We start from the raw sequence: 8,981 nt of genomic DNA, 5'->3' as shown, positions 1-8,981 counted from the left end.
ATGAATCTGAGAGAGGAACTGACCAGACTACTGCAACCACAGATAGCAGAGGCCCCAAGAAAAACGCTGAGGAGTCAGAGGAGAAACATCCAGAGATGGGGGATGGTGAAGACGCCTTGCCATGGTAGCACTCATCATCGGTGCATTGGTGCAGGTTGACCATGACAAAGCCAAAAAAATTCAGACCTACATTGTCATTTCTCACCATTTGTCCACCATCCAGAACTCGAACATCATTGCTGTCATGTCACAAGCTAACAGTGACTGGGAATGGGATCCATAAAAAACTAATGGCCCCAAAAGAAGCCTGCTATGAATGAATTCCTTAAATACCTGACAATAATATTTAGAAGGACATGAAAGAACTCAATCCTTGTCGTCGAATCTCCCTACGTTTCCTTTTTAGAGTAACCGCTATTGTCTTTCTTTCTTGTTCTTCTGTTTGCTTCCAGTCTGAAGATGCAGAATGAAAAGTCTTAAAAGGATCTGAGCCCAGCTAATGGCAGACACCTTTCTAAACTAATTAAGAAAGCAAAAAGGGGGAAATGTCGGACCAGCAAAGACCAACAGTAGTGAACATATCAAAGCGAGAATCCTACAGCAGGCGAATGGAATTTGATATTCAGCATGGCAGAAAATCAGGATTTTGCTACCCTGCTGTTGGCAAAATGGCTGTAAGCAACCTCCTACCATGATAATACTTTTATTGTTTACCAAACTTTACCATTGATATGCCTGTATGCTTTGCTAAAGGGAAAATGTGTATTAAAGTAAATAAAAACTGATGGGTCCTGGGTTTCAGAGAGCCTCTTTACTAGAGAGAAATGCCTTCACCTGGCTCCCCCATGCCTTCTAAATATGTAATTGTTGTCTAGTGTATTCATTTCAGTTCATACACTTTTGCAGTTCCTGAATCTTTGCTGCAAAAGGTTGCTGCAGGGAAGGCAGGGGAAGGTGGGGTTAGAGAGATCAACTAAAGGACTTGAGGCATGCATATGAGCCTGACTAATGGACACTGACACCAGTGGGGGTGATGACATGAGGAGGAGGTAGGAGGGACAAATGGGGGATAAGGACACATATGTAATACCTTAACCAATAAAGAAAAAATAGCCCTAGCTGGTTAGGCACTGTGGATAGACTATTGGCCTCCAGACTGAAGGGTCCCAGGTTCGATTCTGGCCAAAGACACATGCCTGGTTTGTGGGCTTGGTCCCCAGTGTGAGGCATGCAGGTGGCAGAGAATCAATGATTCTCACGCATCATTGATGTTGCAATCTCTCTCCCTCTCCCTTTCTCACTGAAATCAATAAAAATATTTCAAAAAATAAAAGAATAAACAGATGAATAAAATAGAGCCAGAGTAAAAAATATATGTTTTAGAATATAATAAAAGGAATCCTATTATTTTCAGATATTTAATAATTCCTACAACTTTTGTGATAAAATAGGTTTGCACTGTTTTGGTAATATTATATTTAATATTTTTTCCTTAACATATTAATGTTTATTGCATGTAACACTATATTATAACAGACTAATATGCAAATTGTCCCTTCAAACAGGAGTTTGACCAGGAGATCCACCATGGGGTGAAACAGTCTGGCTAGCATCCCGGGCTGCACCATGCAGGCAGCCCCACACTGTTCTGTAGACGCCCCCCCTTCACCCCCTCAATGATCGAGGACCCGCCAGCCAGTAATATGCCCACAGCCCCTTCCCCTGGCCTTCATCTTCCCCCATCTGATCCCCCACTCGATCTGGGTGGAGCCAGCCGGCCAAACACCTGTATCCCTCCCCCTGGCCAACCCGGCGATTGGGGTGTGCAGGCCGGACACCACCCATGCATGAATTGTACACTGGGTCTCCAGTATTATTATATTTAAAATTGTTTTTCTTGGAATATTAATGCTTATTGCATGTAAAATTATTACATTTAAAATAGTTTTTCTGGAAATATTAACATTTATTGAATGTAACATTATGACACTAAAACCATTTTTCTTAAAATATTAAAAAAGTAAATATAAAAATGAGGGACACTGTATCAACATGGATTAAAAGGAATTGCATTCTTCACTCTGGTGTTATCTACTTATTACCTCACTAATCAGAAGATGAAGAATTATTTCCTAACAATGAAACAATAAGATAGTGTTGAGTACAGATGCCCATCCACTACTCACTTTCCACATGGTTTCCAGAAATTAAAGTGCAGCATTCCTTTTAAAACAGCTCATTACTCTAATCCATGAGAGACTGTACCATTTACCTTGACTTCCCATCCCAGTAATGCTTTGCCTTGGATCAGAATGGGCAGGTCTTGTAGGTGGAGGATCCCAACTTCTTGAAGATGGAGTTCTTTTCAGTGGAAGGGAATCCACCCTGCAGCCACTTCTGTGAAGATTAATTGTATGTCCGCCATCCTCTGTGTCATAAATAACATCATTCTACTTGAGTAGGGTCAACATTTGTTAAATGGTCAAGTCTGGTTATTGTGTATAAATATTTACTAAACAGGATCATGGTCATAAGCATGCTGGTTAGCACAAAATGATAAAATTCTATCTTCACATGTCTTCAGTACAGTGCTCAGAGTTATTGAAAATCAGTTTGGATAACTGAGAAAGAACTGAAGCAGAATTATATATATACGTGCCAATAAAACAAAACAAAACACACACACACACACACACACACACACACACACACACACAGACACACACCAGAATTTGAATGCAGAGAATCCAGATATACTAAGTGAAAGAAGTTATTTAAAAGATACAAGAAAACAGTCTCAACTAGTCTTCAAACTAATTTCATCTCAATAAAAGCTTTTAAAACATGTAATGTCATAGTTAAAAATTAAAATATAAAAAGTCAAAACATGATGCATTACAAAAAAGTGTTATTTTAAGAATGTTATCATATATTTCCTACAGTTCATTTATAAAATAACTCTTTGATCAGAATACTACACTCTATTTTAATAGTATTTAAAGAAAACATGTTGAATAATACATAATTAACAATCACTGTTTTCATTTTCAAATAGAAAAGAAGCTTATCTTCCAATTCTGTAATTCGTCATGAGAAAGAAGAACTATGAGCATCCTCATATGTGGCCAAATATGAACTGGCAAACTCTTCTCAGTATCACCCAGATGGTAAAAACAGGAACATTCACCTTCATCTTGCACAAACCCTGCAATAACACTTTAGGAAATTTCCCATGAAATGTCACACACCTAATTATCACAAATGGACACTAAATCTTTGAAATTAGGAAAACTGGTTAATATGAAACCAACTTTTCCTGCTACAGATATATTGAAATGAATACACTTTCCTTTCATAGTCAGTCAAATAAGTAAATAGATAAATTAATTAAAAGACAACTCCCTGAAAATAGCTCGTCAACATTTTTATTCATGTTTCATATTCCTCATATACAAGAAAGAAAGAAGGAAAGAAAGACCAATAAACTTGGTGAATCATTGGTTTTTAGCCTTTTCCTGAGTCAGAGACCCCTTTGTGAATCTATTAAATACCATAGACATTTCTCTTATGTAGTTTCCAAATGGAAAGTTTTCTACATCAAACCTAAGTACAAGATCATCTTATCAAATTAATAATAGAGATTATTATTTTACACAGTACAGGGTTGCACATTCCTATACTCAAAACTAGTATTTCAAATCCAATTCTAAATAATGAAGTGTGTGTCCTTGACGTTTATATAGTTAGACCAACTTTTATTTCAGTGGGAATTTTCCAAGGTGAACTGATGTCCTTTTTTTGAGACGAAAGAAGGGTACTTTCAGAACAAATTCTTAGTAGTTCAATAAGTATGAATCTTCACTTTAAACCTACATGACTTCCTGTTCCCAAAGTGTCACATTGTAACATAAGATCAATACAATTGAGTTCTTCAGAGAACAGTTGAAGTGACTACAGGCAAACTGTAATGCTAAAATAGACTGAATTTAGCTTGAGGTTTAAATCGTATCCCTGTAAGGTCATTAGGAGTGTTTCACACATTACATATTGCATTCATTATTAGAAGTGCTATACCTCTTTAGCAATTACAAATCATCTTGATCATCAGTATACATTCTCAATCTAATGAACGGTATCATTTCTTTTGCTTTGAATGATATGAATGAAATTGAGGTGTATCTCTTCATTCAATGTTACTGTTTTCACATAAATAATGGTTTCATGCCCATATCTTTTTTTAATTTTTTTAAAAACATTTGAGTTACTGACAGTAACTTTATGAATTTAAAGTTATTGAATTTATGGAAGTTAATATGATCTCATAGGCTTCAGGTACACAAGTCTATGACACCTCATTTGCATATTGTATTATGTGTTTACCTAAGTCAGATCTCCTACCATCCCTAGATTTTGAAACATTACCTAAGTGTTTTACACCTGAGGGTCCTTTTGCTTCTCGTACTTCCTCCTCTTCCACTTCTCAGACTTCTCACATCACCTCTATTTCTTGATGGAACTGGTGCCCTCTGCCCACCCTCACTTTGAAAAGATGGTTTCTTGGTGTAGTCTACTTTAGTTGTTTTTCCACCCACAGACTAAAATGAGTACACATAATATCAACACTACATAACATTTAACCTGAACAAATGAGCAACTGTTTGAAACCTACTTATTATTGCAACTAAAATCAAGATCTACCTCAAATTCTTCTCCCAAACCAAGTGTTTCCTTCAAAAATGACAGAGTCCTTTTTCATGGTAAGTTTATGAAACACTTCATTATTAACAATATTCCATTGAAGTATTCAACACAGAACCATATATGTTGGTTAATAAAATTCCTCCAAAGACCCCTAGTAATAAGGACTAAAATGTATGTTGGTTAATAAAAGTCCTCCAAAGACCCCTAGTAATAAGGATGAAAATGTCTCACATTCCAGGGGAAAGCACATAAATTCCATTCTTGTTTTTTAGTAGGCTTATTCTTAGTTATCTGGAGAGAGGGATATAGAGATGGAAACATAGATGAAAGAGAAATATTTTGATCAGCAGCTTCCTTAAATGGCTCCTACTGGCAAACCAGCCAGCCCCTTGGGCATGTGTCCTGACCCGGTATAGATGATAGGCCATCTTGGTTCACAATTCTATCCTCAACCATTGAGCAATACTGACTGGGCAATGTGGATTACTTTTTAGAATGTGTCTGTTACTTCATTTATGTTTTGACACATCTATTTCATGTTTTCCAGTGCACCCGGCTTACATAAACTATTTATTTTTTAAAACAAACAATCATTCATTCAAAATGATTAGGTACTTTATTCCTCCTCTACCGCTTCTCAGGTTTCTTACTTTTACTATTTCTTCAGTAAAAATAACAGAAAACAATGTCCAGTATGAATGCAACTCTGTATACAAAGTTCTGATTTGTTTCTCCATTCTATTTTTAATCGGCTCTTTGCACAATCTTTAGTATTTTTATGTTACTGCACTGTTTGATGTTAAATATGGTTCTAAGAAAACAAACCATCTTGAAGGGGAGAGCTGCTATGACTAGGAACCCAGCCTCACCTCTACCCAGATGGGCCTCACACATCACCTGAGAGCCACTCTGGCCAAAGACCTTTTTACGGCAGCAGCAGACCCACGGACACCGGGACTCCAGCCCCCCACCATTGCCATTGCCTCCTGTGAGTATTGGAGTGTACAATTGAATTGCAGATCCACTCTGTGGCCATTGGCCCATCACACCCTGGCACCTGGGTTCTGACATGATAGCTAAAATGGGGAGACAAACAAACAACACCCAAAGGACAGAAAAGGAGGAATTGCCAGAAGAGGAACTCAATTAAATGGAGACATACAATATGTTCGAAAAGGAATTCAGAATAAGGGTCATAAAGTTGATACACCAGATGCATGGTAAATCCACAACTTACATAAGAATCAAGGACAAATGAAAAAAATTGATAATAGCTACAATAAAAAATACGATGGAAGGTTTCAATAGTAGACTAGAAGTAGCAAAGAATTGAATCAGCCATTTAGGAGACAGGGCAGAGTAACACACCCTGAACAACACAATCTGAATAGCAACTTGAGAGAAAAAATAGAAAGCAGGTGGATATCCTAAGGGAGATTGGGGATAACATGAAACAAATAACATGTGTATAATAAGGGTGACAGAAGGACAAGATGAGGAACAAGGATTAGGAAACCTATTAGAAGAAATAATCACAAAACCTTCCTGATCTTGGGAAGAAAAAGTCACACAAGCACAGACAGTCCCAAAAAAGATGAAACCAATAAGACCTATACCAAGACACATTGTAATTATAATGGCAAACAATAATGACACAAACAGAACCTTAAAGGCTGCAAGAGAGACACAGAGAGTCATCTACAAAGGCTCTCCTGTTAGATTATCAAATGATTTTTAACAGAAACACATCAGGCCAGAAGGGAATGAAAGGAAATATACAAAGTGATGCAAAACAAGGGACCAAATCCAGGAATACTTATCCAGCAAGGCAATCATTCAAGACTATAGGGGAATTCAGTGTCTTTACAGAAAAAAAAAATCTAAGGGAGTGTTTCACTACTAAACCATCAATGCAAGAAATGCTGAAGGGACTGTTGTAAAAAGAAGGAATAGAAGAGACAGAAGAAACACAGGCATAAAGAAAAAAGTGGCAACATATCAGTACCTATCAAAATAACCTTAAACCTAAATGGACTAAACACTCCATTCAAAAGATATATAATGGCCAAAATTATAATAAAACAAGACCCATATATATGCTGTCTATGAGAGACCCACCTCAGAATAAGGACTCACATGGACTGAAAGTGGAAGGAGAGAAATACTTTTCAGGCAAAGAAGGGGAAAAATCTAGGGGATCAATAATTATATTTGAAGAAATAAATCTCAAGAAGCCAAGATGGTGATGGAATAGGCATACACGTCCCAGGGCATGTCCTGGAGCAAATGGAGTGAGCAGCTGAAACTAATAACACCCACCCGGAATTGGCAAAGTACACTCAGGTGGTCAGTCAGTTTACAGCCAGGAAGGGCAGAGTTCCTCTGGTAAGGTAAAAACCAGGGATCTGGGCAGGAAAGTTTGCCACACCTCTGAGCCCAGAAAGGGTATAAGCACCCCTATGTTCATAGCAGCACAGTTCACCATAGCTAAGACCTGGAAACAGTCTAAGTGCCCATCAGCAGATGAATGGATTAGAAAACGGTGGTATATCTACATGATGGAATACTATTCTGTTGTAAAAAAGAAGGAATTCTTGCCATTTGCAGCAGCATGGATGGAACTGGAGAGCATTATGCTAAGTGAAATAAGCCAGTCAATGAAGGAAAAATACCACATGATCTCACTCATTTATGGATAATAAAGACCATTATAAACTTATGAACAAACATAGATACAGAGGCAGAGCAGCTTCGAACAGACTGTCAAACTACAGCGGGAAGGACGGGGAGGGTTGGGGGGCAGGCGGGGAGAGTAAGAGATCACCCGAAAGACTTGTATGCATGCATATAAGCATAACCAATGGACATAAGACACTGGGAGTTAGGGGAGGCCAGGGGATAGTCAGGGCGGGGAAGAAAGAGGAGACATATGTAATACTCTTTGTAATACTTTAAGCAATAAAACAATTTAGAAAAGAGAGAAAAAAGAAATCTCAAAGTAAAGGTCATAAAAAAGAGATAAGACCGATTGCTATGATGTGCTCTGACACCCAGGGAGTAGACTCTCAATGCAAGAGCTGCCCTTGGGGATCAGTGAGCTCCCACAGGGCAGCGCCATTCAGCTGGATCCTGTGCTGACGACTGGCAAGAGGAGCAGCAGTGGCAGGAATCTCTCCCACCTCCACAGAGGTGCTAAGCATGTTTGGCAACTGGGATTAAGCCTAAGCCATCATTCGGACATCCCCTGACGTCTCCCAGGCTGCCAGAGGGTGAGGGACTCTGCCAAGTGTACAAAGTTCGTTCACTGGGCCTCTTATATTGCTAATAAACTACAATAAGATATAACAAAATTCAAATACTTGGAGGCTAAATAGTCTTTTATTAAATAAATGGAGGCCCAGGGTATGAATTCCTGTATGGAAGCAGTCTGGTTGTCCTCCCCAGATGGGGGCACATGGGGCCAGACCTGCAGCGGTTAGTGGCCATTGGCGGTTAACCAGAAGGCCATGCCTCCAATCTGGGCGTTAGCGCATATAGGGGGTGGGGCTGACCTGGGGAAAGGCTGTGAGTGGTTTTCTTATCAGTCCTGCCCCGAATGGGGGATTGGGGGCAGATGGGAAGCAAGGCTGGTCAGGGATATGGCCAATTGGGGCCCAGATAAGGCTGGTTGGCTGCCGCAATGCAAGTCATAGCCACCAGCTATTCTGGTCATTCTGCTATTCCGGTCACAGGGCTTTTATGTACAAAGATAGATAACTGGGTTACCGAAGAGGTTAAAGAAGAAATTAAAATCATCCTGGAAGTAAATGAAAATTAAAAATAAATGTCCAAAATCTATGGGACACACTGAAAGTAGTCCTTAGAGGGAACTTCATAGCATTACAGGCCTAACTCAAAGAACAAGAAAAACAGTTAACAAATTATCTAACCTGCACAACTTAAAAAGTTAGACAGAGCAACAAGCAAAGCCCAAACTGAGCAGCAGGAAGGAAATAATGAAGATCACAGCAGAAATAAATGACATAGAGACCAAAAACCGCACAAAAGATTAATAAAGACATGAGCTATTTCTTTGAAAGGATAAACCAGATTGACTAAGCTCTAGCTAGGCTCACCAACAGGACCCCAGTAAACAAAATCAGAAATGAAAGAGGCAAAATAGCAAAAGACCCCACAGATATAAAAAGGATTGTAAATAAATACTATGGACAACTCTACTCCAACAAACTGATCAACCCTGAAGAAATGGACATATTCCTAGAAAAATACAATCTTCCTAA

Source organism: Myotis nattereri (assembly GCF_964212035.1).
Source record: "Myotis nattereri genome assembly, chromosome: Y".
Lineage (NCBI taxonomy): Eukaryota > Metazoa > Chordata > Mammalia > Chiroptera > Vespertilionidae > Myotis > Myotis nattereri.
Note: the sequence above shows the minus strand (reverse complement) of the source record.